This window comes from Salvelinus fontinalis, unplaced genomic scaffold, assembly GCF_029448725.1.
Source record: "Salvelinus fontinalis isolate EN_2023a unplaced genomic scaffold, ASM2944872v1 scaffold_0091, whole genome shotgun sequence".
Classification (NCBI taxonomy): domain Eukaryota; kingdom Metazoa; phylum Chordata; class Actinopteri; order Salmoniformes; family Salmonidae; genus Salvelinus; species Salvelinus fontinalis.
The window spans coordinates 165,001-180,000 of record NW_026600300.1 but is presented as its reverse complement, the minus strand read 5'-3'; the positions used below and the strand labels follow the sequence as shown (position 1 = coordinate 180,000).

The window sequence follows — 15,000 nt, the reverse complement described above, 5'->3', positions numbered from 1 at the left end:
TTATACCAACTACGGTAACTCATCCTGATAATACCAACTACGGTAGCTCATCCTGATAATACCAACTACGGTAACTCATCCTGATAATACCAACTACGGTAACTCATCCTGATCATACCAACTACGGTAACTCATCCTGATCATACCATGTATCTCCAAACAGACACTTCACTTGGTAACAGCCAGTTACCTAAACAGAGCAGAACAGAGTAGAACAGAACAGAACAGAGCAGAACAGAGTAGAACAGACCAGAGTAGATCAGAACAGAGTAGATCAGAGGAGTAGAACAGAACAGAGTAGAACATAACAGAAGTAGAACAGAAGTAGAACAGAGTAGAACAGAACAGAGCAGAACAGAGCAGAACAGAACAGAGTAGAACAGAACAGAGTAGAACAGAGCAGAACAGAGCAGAACAGAGTAGAACAGAGCAGAGTAGAACAGAGTAGAGTAGAACAGAGTAGAACAGAACAGAGAAGATCAGAAGAGTAGCACAGAACAGAGTAGAACAGAACAGAGTAGAACAGACCAGAGTAGAACATAACAGAGTAGAACAGAACAGAGTAGAACAGACCAGAGTAGAACATAACAGAGTAGAACAGAACAGAGCAGAACAGAGTAGAACAGAGTAGAACAGAACAGAGCAGAACAGAGTAGAACAGAGTAGAACAGAACAGAGTAGAACATAACAGAGTAGACCAGAACAGAGTAGAACAGAACAGAGTAGACCAGAACAGAGTAGAACAGAACAGAGTAGAACAGAACAGAGTAGAACAGAACAGAGTAGAACAGAACAGAGTAGAACAGAACAGAGTAGAACAGAACAGAGTAGAACAGAACAGAGTAGAGCAGAACAGAGTAGAGTAGAACAGAGTAGAACAGAGTAGAGTAGAACAGAGTAGAGTAGAACAGAGTAGAGTAGAACAGAGTAGAGTAGAACAGAGTAGAGTAGAACAGAGTAGAGTAGAACAGAGTAGACCAGAACAGAACAGAGTAGACCAGAACAGAGTAGACCAGAACAGAGTATAACAGACCAGAGTAGAACAGAACAGAACAGAGCAGAACAGAACAGAGTAGAACAGAGTAGAACAGAACAGAGTAGAACAGAACAGAACAGAGTAGAACAGAACAGAGTAGAGCAGAACAGAGTAGAACAGAACAGAGCAGAGTAGAACAGAACAGAGTAGAACAGAACAGACCAGAGTAGAACAGAGTAGAGTAGAGTAGAACAGAACAGAACAGAGTAGAACAGAGTAGAACAGAACAGAACAGAACAGAACAGAGTAGAACAGAGTAGAACAGAACAGAGTAGAACAGAACAGAGTAGAACAGAACAGAACAGAACAGAGTAGAACAGAGTAGAGTAGAACAGAACAGAACAGAGCAGAACAGAGTAGAACAGAACAGAGTAGAACAGAGTAGAACAGAACAGAGTAGAACAGAACAGAACAGAGTAGAACAGAACAGAGTAGAACAGAACAGAGTAGAACAGAACAGAGTAGAACAGAACAGAGTAAAACAGAACAGAGCAGAACAGAACAGAGTAGAACAGAACAGAGTAGAACAGAACAGAGTAGAACAGAACAGAGTAGAACAGAACAGAGTAGAACAGAACAGAGTAGAACAGAACAGAGTAGAACAGAACAGCGTAGAACAGAACAGAACAGAGTAGAACAGAACAGAACAGAGTAGAACAGAACAGAGTAGAACAGAACAGAGTAGAACAGAACAGAGTAGAACAGAACAGAGCAGAACAGAACAGAGCAGAACAGAACAGAACAGAGCAGAACAGAGCAGAACAGAACAGAGCAGAACAGAACAGAGTAGAACAGAACAGAGTAGAACAGAACAGAGTAGAACAGAACAGAGTAGAACAGAACAGAACAGAGTAGAACAGAGTAGAACAGAACAGAGTAGAACAGAACAGAGTAGAACAGAACAGAGTAGAACAGAACAGAGTAGAACAGAACAGAGTAGAACAGAACAGAGTAGAACAGAACAGAGCAGAGTAGAACAGAACAGAGTAGAGCAGAACAGAACAGAGTAGAGTAGAGTAGAACAGAGCAAAACAGAGTAGAACAGAACAGAGTAGAACAGAACAGAACAGAGTAGAACAGAACAGAGTAGAGCAGAACAGAACAGAGTAGAACAGAACAGAACAGAGTAGAACAGAACAGAACAGAGTAGAACAGAACAGAGTAGAACAGAACAGAACAGAGTAGAACAGAACAGAGTAGAGCAGAACAGAACAGAGTAGAGTAGAGTAGAACAGAGCAGAACAGAGTAGAGCAGAACAGAGTAGAACAGAACAGAGTAGAACAGAACAGAGTAGAACAGAACAGAGTAGAACAGAACAGAGTAGAACAGAACAGAGTAGAACAGAACTGAGTAGAACAGAACAGAACAGAGTAGAACAGAGTAGAACAGAACAGAGTAGAACAGAACAGAGTAGAACAGAACAGAGCAGAACAGAGTAGAACAGAACAGAGCAGAACAGAGTAGAACAGAACAGAGTAGAACAGAACAGAGTAGAACAGAACAGAGTAGAACAGAACAGAACAGAGTAGAACAGAGTAGAGTAGAACAGAGTAGAGTAGAACAGAGTAGAGTAGAACAGAGTAGAGTAGAACAGAGTAGAACAGAACAGAGTAGAGTAGAACAGAGTAGAACAGAGTAGAACAGAGTAGAACAGAACAGAGTAGAACAGAACAGAGTAGAACAGAACAGAGTAGAACAGAACAGAGCAGAACAGAGTAGAACAGAACAGAGTAGAACAGAGTAGAACAGAACAGAGTAGAACAGAACAGAGTAGAACAGAACAGAGTAGAACAGAACAGAGTAGAACAGAACAGAGTAGAACAGAACAGAGCAGAACAGAACAGAGTAGAACAGAGTAGAACAGAACAGAGCAGAACAGAACAGAGCAGAACAGAACAGAGTCGAACAGAACAGAGTAGAACAGAACAGAGTCGAACAGAACAGAGTAGAACAGAACAGAGTAGAACAGAGCAGAGCAGAACAGAACAGAGTAGAACAGAACAGAGTAGAACAGAACAGAGTAGAACAGAACAGAGTAGAACAGAACAGAGTAGAACAGAACAGAGTAGAGCAGATTAGAACAGAACAGATTAGAACAGAACAGAGTAGAACAGAACAGAGTAGAACAGAACAGAACAGAGTAGAACAGAACAGAGTAGAACAGAACAGAGTAGAACAGAACAGAGTAGAACATGAACAGAGTAGAACAGAACAGAGTAGAACAGAACAGAGTAGAACAGAACAGAGTAGAACAGAGCAGAACAGAACAGAGTAGAACAGAACAGAACAGAACAGAACAGAACAGAGTAGAACAGAACAGAGCAGAACAGAACAGAGCAGAACAGAGTAGAACAGAACAGAGTAGAACAGAACAGAGTAGAACAGAACAGAGTAGAACAGAACAGAACAGAACAGAGTAGAACAGAACAGAACAGAACAGAGTAGAACAGAACAGAGTAGAACAGAACAGAGTAGAACAGAACAGAGTAGAACAGAACAGAGTAGAGTAGAGTAGAGTAGAGTAGAGTAGAGTAGAGTAGAGTAGAACAGAACAGAGTAGAACAGAACAGAGTAGAACAGAACAGAGTAGAACAGAACAGAGTAGAACAGAACAGAGCAGAACAGAACAGAATAGAACAGAACAGAGTAGAACAGAACAGAACAGAGTAGAACAGAACAGAGTAGAACAGAACAGAGTAGAACAGAACAGAGTAGAACAGAGCAGAACAGAGTAGAACAGAACAGAGTAGAACAGAACAGAGTAGAACAGAACAGAACAGAGTAGAACAGAACAGAGTAGAACAGAACAGAACAGAGTAGAGTAGAGTAGAACAGAACAGAACAGAGTAGAACAGAACAGAGTAGAACAGAACAGAGTAGAACAGAACAGAACAGAACAGAGTAGAACAGAACAGAGTAGAACAGAGCAGAACAGAGTAGAACAGAACAGAGTAGAGCAGAACAGAGTAGAGCAGAACAGAGTAGAACAGAACAGAGTAGAACAGAACAGAGTAGAACAGAACAGAGTAGAGCAGAACAGAGTAGAGCAGAACAGAGTAGAACAGAACAGAGTAGAACAGAACAGAGTAGAACAGAACAGAGTAGAACAGAACAGAGTAGAACAGAACAGAGTAGAACAGAGTAGAACAGAACAGAGAAGATCAGAAGAGTAGAACAGAACAGAGTAGAACAGAACAGAGTAGAACAGACCAGAGTAGAACATAACAGAGTAGAACAGACCAGAGTAGAACAGAACAGAGTAGAACAGAACAGAGTAGAACAGAACAGAGTAGAACAGAACAGAGTAGAACAGAACAGAGTAGAACAGAACAGAACAGAGTAGAACAGAGTAGAACAGAACAGAGTAGAACAGAACAGAGTAGAACAGAACAGAGTAGAACAGAACAGAGTAGAACAGAACAGAGTAGAGTAGAACAGAACAGAGTAGAACAGAACAGAGTAGAACAGAACAGAGTAGAACAGAACAGAGTAGAACAGAACAGAGTAGAACAGAACAGAGTAGAACAACACAGAGTAGAACAGAGTAGAGCAGAACAGAGTAGAACAGAGCAGAGTAGAACAGAGCAGAGTAGAACAGAACAGAACAGAGTAGAACAGAACAGAGTAGAACAGAACAGAGTAGAACAGAACAGAGTAGAACAGAACAGAGTAGAACAGAACAGAGTAGAACAGAGCAGAACAGAACAGAACAGAGTAGAACAGAACAGAGTAGAACAGAGTAGAACAGAACAGAGTAGAACAGAACAGAGTAGAACAGAACAGAGTAGAACAGAGTAGAACAGAACAGAGTAGAACAGAACAGAGTAGAACAGAACAGAGTAGAACAGAACAGAGTAGAACAGAACAGAGTAGAACAGAACAGAGTAGAACAGAACAGAGTAGAACAGAACAGAACAGAGTAGAGTAGAACAGAACAGAGTAGAACAGAACAGAGTAGAACAGAACAGAGTAGAACAGAACAGAGTAGAACAGAACAGAGTAGAACAGAACAGAGTAGAACAGAACAGAGTAGAACAACACAGAGTAGAACAGAGTAGAGCAGAACAGAGTAGAACAGAGCAGAGTAGAACAGAACAGAACAGAGTAGAACAGAACAGAGTAGAACAGAACAGAGTAGAACAGAACAGAGTAGAACAGAACAGAGTAGAACAGAACAGAGTAGAACAGAACAGAGTAGAACAGAGCAGAACAGAACAGAACAGAGTAGAACAGAACAGAGTAGAACAGAGTAGAACAGAACAGAGTAGAACAGAGCAGAGTAGAGTAGAGCAGAGTAGAACAGAACAGAACAGAAGCCTTCAGTGGTAATATCTTAGCATAAATCAGAGAAAACTACAGCTGCCTCGAAACAGAAAGAAACTCAGCTAGGAAGCAATAGATTGTGTCCTCAAATGGCACCCTATGCCCTATAAACCCTGGTCAAAAAAAGTGCACTACAGCCCTATAGACCCTGGTCAAAAGTAGTGCACTACAGCCCTATAGACCCTGGTCAAAAGTAGTGCACTACAGCCCTATAGACCCTGGTCAAAAGTAGTGCACTATAAAGGGAATAGGATGCCATTTGGAATATCCTCAGCCAAACAATAAATAACAACAAAAATATGTTCTAAAAGGGGGAATATGTCGGATATAAATAACAGACTTCTAAAAGCCACACGAGTCGGTCGGCGTAACGCTCTAACTCTTCCCCCTCTCCTTGAGGCTGACACGTCTGAGACGAGTATAAGGGAACAGAAAGAGGGGAAAACAGAGGAGAGAAACAGGCGACGTCTCCTCGCGTGCCGCCCCCGCTGCCACAAAAAACAACCCAGAGACAAAACACACTGGCTCATGGGAAACCAGAGACCTGGTTTTATCCGTGTGATTTATGCATACTTCTTATTCTAAAACGGATTCAAATGTTGTCGTTTTTCTCCTCAACAATCTACACACAATACTCCATAATGACAAAGAAATTTATAAAAATAAATATTAGATATAGATTACGTAAGTATTCAGACCCTACTTTCCGAATGCACTGTACAGTGGTTGCTCCACTAAGAGTTGTGATTATTCTGCAGGTAATTTGTAGTTTAATACGGTACCCTGCGTCACCATGTCATTGCTCCAGACCACCACAAGGGGGAGTTAGAACACTGATTATGCTTTTGGGTCCCAAGGCGCTAGTGTGTCTCCAACTGGCAATGAACGGGCGACATAAACCTCAATAGAAACTGATAATTGTGCACGACTTCAGTATTACTTACTAAAAACTGTTACACTGATGTTTTTAATTAGGATTATTTTTGCTCTTACTGTTTTAGTGTAGGCCACTCACGTTATACAGCGCCTGAGTGGTGCGACGCTCTAAGACAGTGCGTAGCAGTGCGAGCTGTGTTGCCACAGATGCTGGTTCAATACCCGTGCCGGCCTCAACTGGGAGACCCACGAGATGGACTGTAGGTTTCTGTTTTCTCTCCGTCTAAAAACAGAAATAATTCTAAAATGACAAACTGGCTTTATTTACATATTAGTAACAATGTCTCCATCCCAGGTTCGAGAACGGCCTTCTTCCTCGCTCATTTGAACGTTAACCTGTTGGGGATGGGGGCGCTGTTTAGACTATTTATGCTAATTTGGCTAATTTTTTAAACGGCTTCCCACAAAATCCTTGATTGTACAATATGCATATTATTATTATTATTGGATAGAAAACAGTCTATAGTTTCTATAGGAGTTGAAATTTTGTCTCTAAGTGGAACAGAGCCCATTCTACAGCAATTTCCCTGACATGGAGTCAGATTTCAGAAATGTTGGCCACTGTTCTGAAGTCAGTTATAAGGGCACTGTCGTTGCTATGACTATACGGACACTTCTTACGTCTTCCCCTGGATGCCTTTACGTGATGACGATTCCAACGGGGTCGATTGCGCGTTCACAGGCCCTACAAATGAAAAAACCCTGAAGCTAGTCATTCTTTGGGAGCTGCGTCATGAGCCTAGAGGACACCGGCGCGCACCTGTTCCAAGCGTTAGTTTAGCCTGTTATATTTCTCCGGTCATCTTTTCACTCGTTATAGGAGTTAAAAACATCATAAGGTAGTTAATTTAAAGCGTTTTATAGCAATTTATATCCGTTTAGTGCAATTTTGGGACATTTATTTTTGCAACGATGTGAAAAGTTGGGCACGCTTTTCAGTTCATCCCGAACGCAGTTGACATTTCCACATGGCAAGAGGACAGCTTTCCACCAAAAGACGATTTCTCCCAAGAAAGGATCCTTTGCCCAAGATACTGATGGAAGAACAGCTCAAGGTAGGACATTTTTATTATGATAAATCGTGTTTCTGTCGAAACATTTTAGTGGCTTAGGACGCCATGTTTTTTGACGTAGCTTCGCTTGGCGCAAACTGTATTGAAAAGTAAGGATAAATTAAAAAATGTAATAACGCAATTGTATTAAGAATTAAATTGTCTATCAATCCCTGTCCACCCTATATTTTTTAGTCACGTTTATGAGTATTTATGTATAAGAGTAGATCACTGTCTAAGTGGCGCAAGGACTTTTTCTTTACCAGCTTGTCTACATTTCACATTGTCTAACCATGATTTTGGTGGCTAAATATAAACATTTTCGATCAAACTGTATATGCATGTTGTAATGTGATGTTACAGGAGTGTCATCGGAAGAATTCTGAGAAGGTTAGTGAAAAAATTAATATCTTTTGGCGATGTTGACTTTTATCGCTCACTTTGGCTAGAATCAATGCTGGGCTGCTAATTGCTATGTGCTAAGCTAATATAACGATTTATTGTGTTTTCGCTGTAAGACACTTAGAAAATCTGAAATATTGTCTGTATTCACAGGATCTGTGTCTTTCGATTCGTGTATGCTGTGTATTTTTACGAAATGTTTGATGATTAGTAGTTAGGTAAACACGTTGCTCATTGTAATTATTCTAGTCCATTTGTGATGGTGGGTGCAATTGTAAACTATGCCATCTACCTGAAATATGCACTTTTTTCTAACAAAACCTATCCCATACCATAAATATGTTATCAGACTGTCATCTAATGAGTTTTTTTGTTGGTTAGGGGCTATAAATATCTTAGTTTAGCCGAATTGGTGATGGCTACTGGTGTTGGTGGACAAATAAAAGATGGTGGATTATGCTAATGTGTTTTTAGGTAATAGATGTACATCTTTACATATTGTGTCTTCCCTGTAAAACATTTTAAAAATCGGAAATGTTGACTGGATTCACAAGATCTGTGTCTTTCATTAGCTGTATTGGACTTTAATGTGTGAAAGTTAAATATTTTAAAAAAATATTTTTTTTGAATTTCGCAGCACTGGTTTTTCAGTGGGGGGGGGGGGGGGTGTGCCGCTAGCGCCACGCTGATCCTAGACAGGTTAACGTCTCCAAAATATAGTTATTTTTTTAAACAAAGCGATACGCGCACAAAAGACGGACCTAGCCCATGAGGAAGGCCCCGGACCTAGCCCTAGCCCATGAGGAAGGCCCCGGACCTAGCCCTAGCCCATGAGGAAGGCCCCGGACCTAGCCCTAGCCCATGAGGAAGGCCCCGGACCTAGCCCTAGCCCATGAGGAAGGCCCCGGACCTAGCCCTAGCCCATGAGGAAGGCCCCGGACCTAGCCCTAGCCCATGAGGAAGGCCCCGGACCTAGCCCTAGCCCATGAGGAAGGGAGGAGGAGGAAGAGGGGGGGTGGACCCCCACCCCGCCACACTGGGTAGTACAGAGCAACACTAACGGGCATCGCACTAATATTGGCGCTGACTAGGGATGTAACTCATACTAAAACTAAAAACTAAAACAAATGTAACTAATAATGGCATCTTAATGCTTTCGTTAATAAAATAACGATTAAAAAATACTCTTTCAAAATGCCGATGTTTATTTAGGATGCATAACGAATTACTACAGGAATAAATATCACTGAATTACAAACCTACTGGAACAAAGTTAATGAAGGTAAACAAATCGTTGCTTACTGGAAAATACTCTTTCAAACACACACGGTCACGTTGTACAGCGGCATTATGGGTATTAGCAGGTAGCTGGATAATAGACTAGAAGGGTAAGGAGGAGAATTATATTTCTTAGTTAGAAACTAAGTATTATTGTGATGTATCACATCTGACCGTGATTGGGAGTCTCATAGGGCGGTGCACAATTGGCCCATAGTTTCTCTCCCTCTAAAAACAGAAATAAATATTTTTGCCTTTATAAATATTATTTTGCCATTTATTCAGATGACAAAATAGCTCACTTTCAATTTTTGGAAAACGAATTAACCTCCAAAATATCGTTATATATTATCAAGTTGATGGCACGGTCATATAGCCTCGGTACCTACATAACGCTGAGTGACTCACTCATTCATGGCTTTGGATCAAAACAAATAAGTACTTTAATAAATACATGTTTTGGTTATCCTGACCTGGAAAACCATGTACAGTATTATAATAGCCCATTATGGGCTGTTAGCAGGACAATATACCTTTACCAACACCTCTCTGTATTCTGATACTTTGTGGATGGGGGCTCCTGCAGTGGACGGGGGCTCCCCAAGTGGACGGGGGCTCCCCAAGTGGACGGGGGCTCCCCCAGTAGACGGGGGCTCCCCCAGTAGACGGGGGCTCCCCCAGTAGACGAGGGCTCCCCCAGTAGACGGGGGCTCCCCCAGTAGACGAGGGCTCCCCCAGTAGACGGGGGCTCCCCCAGTAGACGGGGGCTCCCCAAGTGGACGGGGGCTCCCCCAGTGGACGGGGGCTCCCCAAGTGGACGGGGGCTCCCCAAGTGGACGGGGGCTCCCCAAGTGGACGGGGGCTCCCCAAGTGGACGGGGGCTCCCCAAGTGGACGGGGGCTCCCCCAGTAGACGGGGGCTCCCCAAGTGGACGGGGGCTCCCCCAGTAGACGAGGGCTCCCCCAGTAGACGGGGGCTCCCCCAGTAGACGGGGGCTCCCCCAGTGGACGGGGGCTCCCCCAGTGGACGGGGGCTCCCCCAGTGGACGGGGGCTCCCCAAGTGGACGGGGGCTCCCCAAGTGGACGGGGGCTCCCCAAGTGGACGGGGGCTCCCCAAGTGGACGGGGGCTCCCCAAGTGGACGGGGGCTCCCCCAGTAGACGGGGGCTCCCCAAGTGGACGGGGGCTCCCCCAGTAGACGAGGGCTCCCCCAGTGGACGGGGGCTCCCCCAGTGGACGGGGGCTCCCCCAGTGGACGGGGGCTCCCCCAGTGGACGGGGGCTCCCCAGTGGACGGGGGCTCCCCAAGTGGACGGGGGCTCCCCAAGTGGACGGGGGCTCCCCCAGTGGACGGATATTCTGTAGGCCTACCGTAGATGACATGAGTCTCAGTAGTGTTGAGTAATGTGCTGTTAACAGTGGTGTAGGTCGTATTTTTTTAAAGAACATATTGAAGTTAGAAGCTACTACAGCTATTTCAGCACCGTTTCAGGCTGCTCTGAGACAAGCATGGGGACTGGTCCTGATTATTTTCACTTAATCTCCGTTTGGGTATTGGTTAGACTAGAATTAGAAAATGAGGGTGTAAAAATGTTATGCTCTTAGTGTAACCTTTATTTAACTAGACAAGATAGTTAAGAACAAATTCTTATTTTACAATGACGGCCTACTCCGTCCTCCCCGTCGGGGAATTGAACCCCGGTAATAGTAAACAAATTAATTAGGCAAAATTTCTTAAAATCAGTCCCATATACTATGTTCTTACAAAAAAAAAGGTTTTAAATTCTCTAGTACAGCCACTACTGAAGGCTATGAAATGCTTCTCAAAGATGCCCCCTGGTGGTCAAACTAGCACTAACCAGCATTAATTGTACCAGTGGTTAAAACTGAAATAACGTGCCATAGAGTTCTGCAGCACCAAGCTCTGCCGCTGTACACGGCAACTTTTAAAGGACCAACCACCGGAAGTACTGCATAGTCGTGGTGTTTATCATACAACACGTATATATTCATCTAGACGATACTGATCGCCCCCCCAACATAGACATACCAACTCAATCTCTCTCTCTGTCCTCTAAAAACTCACGGTCTAGGGAGAAAACATTGTCTTGAGGAGGCGGGGAAAGTGAGACAGAGAGCGAGAGCGACAGAGAGCGACAGAGAGCGACAGAGAGCGACAGAGAGCGACAGAGAGTGACAGAGAGCGACAGAGAGCGACAGAGAGCGACAGAGAGCGACAGAGAGTGACAGAGAGCGACAGAGAGTGACAGAGAGTGACAGAGAGCGACAGAGAGAGAGCAGAAGAGAAAGAGAGCACAGAGAGCAGACATCAATGAAATACGTTAATTATTCATTCTGCCCATGTTCCTCTAATCTACATCAGCCTCTACTAGAGCGAGAGAATGAGAGAACCCGAGAGAAATAGGGGAAGAGAGAGAGAAAAAGGGGAGAGAGACCAAATCATGAGAAAACAAAAAGATAATTACTTATACGACCATATTAGGAGACATTTCCCTCAGATTACACAGACCCATAAAGGATTGGAAAACGAATCCAAGTTTGATGAAGAGAGAGAGAGAGAGATTCGTGGACACCTAGAGACAGGTGTGTTGGAGAAACCTTTACAAACCCTCCAACATTACGATGACGAAACTCATATTTCTCCTCTAGTCAGACGGATGGTTTCAGGGCCCTGCTGGTAGTCCGTTCTGCTGCAGTGTGGAGCCAGCAGGGCCCTGCCAGTAGTCTGCTCTGCTGCAGTGTGGAACCAGCAGGGCCCTGCCAGTAGTCCGTTCTGCTGCAGTGTGGAGCCAGCAGGGCCCTGCCAGTAGTCTGCTCTGCTGCAGTGTGGAGCCAGCAGGGCCCTGCCAGTAGTCTGCTCTGCTGCAGTGTGGAGCCAGCAGGGCCCTGCCAGTAGTCCGCTCTGCTGCAGTGTGGAGCCAGCAGGGCCCTGCCAGTAGTCTGCTCTGCTGCAGTGTGGAGCCAGCAGGGCCCTGCCGGTAGTCTGTTCTGCTGCAGTGTGGAGCCAGCAGGGCCCTGCCGGTCGTCTGCTCTGCTGCAGTGTGGAGCCAGCAGGGCCCTGCCAGTAGTCTGCTCTGCTGCAGTGTGGAGCCAGCAGGACCCTGCCAGTAGTCCGTTCTGCTGCAGTGTGGAGCCAGCAGGGCCCTGCCAGTAGTCTGCTCTGCTGCAGTGTGGAGCCAGCAGGGCCCTGCCAGTAGTCTGCTCTGCTGCAGTGTGGAGCCAGCAGGGCCCTGCCAGTAGTCTGCTCTGCTGCAGTGTGGAGCCAGCAGGGCCCTGCCAGTAGTCTGCTCTGCTGCAGTGTGGAGCCAGCAGGGCCCTGCCGGTAGTCTGCTCTGCTGCAGTGTGGAGCCAGCAGGGCCCTGCCGGTAGTCCGTTCTGCTGCAGTGTGGAACCAGCAGGGCCCTGCCAGTAGTCTGCTCTGCTGCAGTGTGGAGCCAGCAGGGCCCTGCCGGTAGTCTGCTCTGCTGCAGTGTGGAGCCAGCAGGGCCCTGCCGGTAGTCTGCTCTGCTGCAGTGTGGAGCCAGCAGGGCCCTGCCGGTAGTCTGCTCTGCTGCAGTGTGGAGCCAGCAGGGCCCTGCCGGTAGTCCGTTCTGCTGCAGTGTGGAACCAGCAGAGCCCTGCCGGTAGTCCGTTCTGCTGCAGTGTGGAGCCAGCAGGGCCCTGCCGGTAGTCCGTTCTGCTGCAGTGTGGAGCCAGCAGGGCCCTGCCGGTAGTCTGCTCTGCTGCAGTGTGGAGCCAGCAGGGCCCTGCCGGTAGACTGCTCTGCTGCAGTGTGGAGCCAGCAGGGCCCTGCCAGTAGTCCGTTCTGCTGCAGTGTGGAGCCAGCAGGGCCCTGCCAGTAGTCCGTTCTGCTGCAGTGTGGAGCCAGCAGGGCCCTGCCGGAGAGCAGTTACCACAGACTGAGGGAAGCCGGAAACTGGCCTACAGTACAGAGCCGTGAAGGATTCCCATTGCAGACACCTGCATGAACTCCGCACAGCAGAACAGAGTAACGGCTAGGAGGGGGTGGAGAGCGAGAGGAAGAGGGAGGAGGAGTGGAGAGCAAGAGGAAGAGGGAGGAGGAGTGGAGAGCGAGAGGAAGAGGGAGGAGGAGTAGAGAGCGAGAGGAAGAGGGAGGAGGAGTGGAGAGCGAGAGGAAGAGGGAGGAGGAGTGGAGAGCGAGAGGAAGAGGGAGGAGGAGTGGAGAGCGAGAGGAAGAGGGAGGAGGAGTGGAGAGCGAGAGGAAGAGGGAGGAGGAGTGGAGAGCGAGGAGGAGTGGAGAGCGAGAGGAAGAGGGAGAGGAAGAGGGAGGAGGAGTGGAGAGCGAGGAGGAGTGGAGAGCGAGAGGAAAAGGGAGAGGAGTGGAGATCGAGAGGAAGAGGGGGGAGGAGTGGAGAGCGAGAGGGAAGAGGGAGGAGTGGAGAGCGAGAGGAAGAGGGAGGAGTGGAGAGCGAGAGGAAGAGGGAGGAGGAGTGGAGAGCGAGAGGAAGAGGGAGGAGGAGTGGAGAGCGAGAGGAAGAGGGAGGAGGAGTGGAGAGCGAGAGGAAGAGGGAGGAGGAGTAGAGAGCGAGAGGAAGAGGGAGGAGGAGTGGAGAGCGAGAGGAAGAGGGAGGAGGAGTGGAGAGCGAGAGGAAGAGGGAGGAGGAGTGGAGAGCGAGAGGAAGAGTGGAGAGCGAGAGGAAGAGAGAGGAGGAGTGGAGAGCGAGAGGAAGAGGGAGGAGGAGTGGAGAGCGAGAGGAAGAGGGAGGAGGAGTGGAGAGCGAGGAGGAGTGGAGAGCGAGAGGAAGAGGGAGAGGAAGAGGGAGGAGGAGTGGAGAGCGAGGAGGAGTGGAGAGCGAGAGGAAAAGGGAGAGGAGTGGAGATCGAGAGGAAGAGGGGGGAGGAGTGGAGAGCGAGAGGAAGAGAGAGGAGTGGAGAGCGAGAGGAAGAGGGAGGAGGAGTGGAGAGCGAGAGGAAGAGGGAGGAGTGGAGAGCGAGAGGAAGAGGGAGGAGGAGTGGAGAGCGAGAGGAAGAGGGAGGAGGAGTGGAGAGCGAGAGGAAGAGGGAGGAGGAGTGGAGAGCGAGAGGAAGAGGGAGGAGTGGAGAGCGAGAGGAAGAGGGAGGAGTGGAGAGCGAGAGGAAGAGGGAGGAGTGGAGAGCGAGGAGGAGTGGAGAGCGAGGAGGAGTGGAGAGCGAGAGGAAGAGGGAGGAGGAGTGGAGAGCGAGAGGAAGAGGGAGGAGGAGTGAGAGAGCGGGAGAGGAGAGAGGGAGGAGGAGGGGAGAGCGAGAGGAAGAGGGAGGAGGAGTGGAGGAGCGAGAGGAAGGGGAGGGAGTAGTGGAGAGCGAGAGGAGAGGAGGGAGGAGGAGGGGAGAGCGAGGGGAGGAGAGGGGAGGGAGAGAGTGGAGGAGCGAGAGGAAGAGGAGGGGAGTGGAGGAGCGAGAGGAGAGAGGGGGAGGAGTGGAGAGCGAGAGGAAGAGGGGGAGGAGGGGAGAGCGAGAAGGAGTGGAGAGCGAGAGGAGAGGGAGAGGAAGATGGAGGAGGAGTGGAGAGCGAGAGGAGTGGAGAGCGAGAGGAAAAGGGAGAGGAGGGGAGATCGAGAGGAGAGAGGGGGGTGGAGTGGAGAGCGAGAGGAGAGTGAGGAGTGGGGAGCGAGAGGAAGAGGAGGGGAGAGGAGGGGAGAGAGGGAGGGTGGAGAGAGGGGGGAAGAGAGAGGAGGAGTGGAGAGGAGGGAAGAGGAGGAGGAGGGAGAGAGAGGGAAGAGGGAGGAGGAGTGAAGGGGAGAGAGAGGAGGAGTGAAGGGGAGAGAGAGGAGGAGTGAAGGGGAGAGAGAGGAGGAGTGAAGGGGCGAGAGGAGAGAGGGAGGGGAGTGGGGAGCGAGAGGAAGAGGAGGGGAGAGGGAGATGAAGAGGGAGGAGGAGGGAGAGGAGAGGAGGGGAGGAGTGGAGAGAGAGAGGGAAGAGGGAGGGGGAGAGAGAGAGGAGAAATGGGAGGAGG

The 15,000-nt window shown here is 47.8% G+C and overlaps 1 protein-coding gene across 1 annotated transcript in view; it reads right to left on the bottom strand.

Moving 5' to 3' along the window:
• Positions 1–15,000, bottom strand: part of nbas (NBAS subunit of NRZ tethering complex) — a 346,091-nt gene that overhangs the window by 267,038 nt on the left and 64,053 nt on the right. The gene's annotated exons all lie outside the window — the stretch shown is intronic.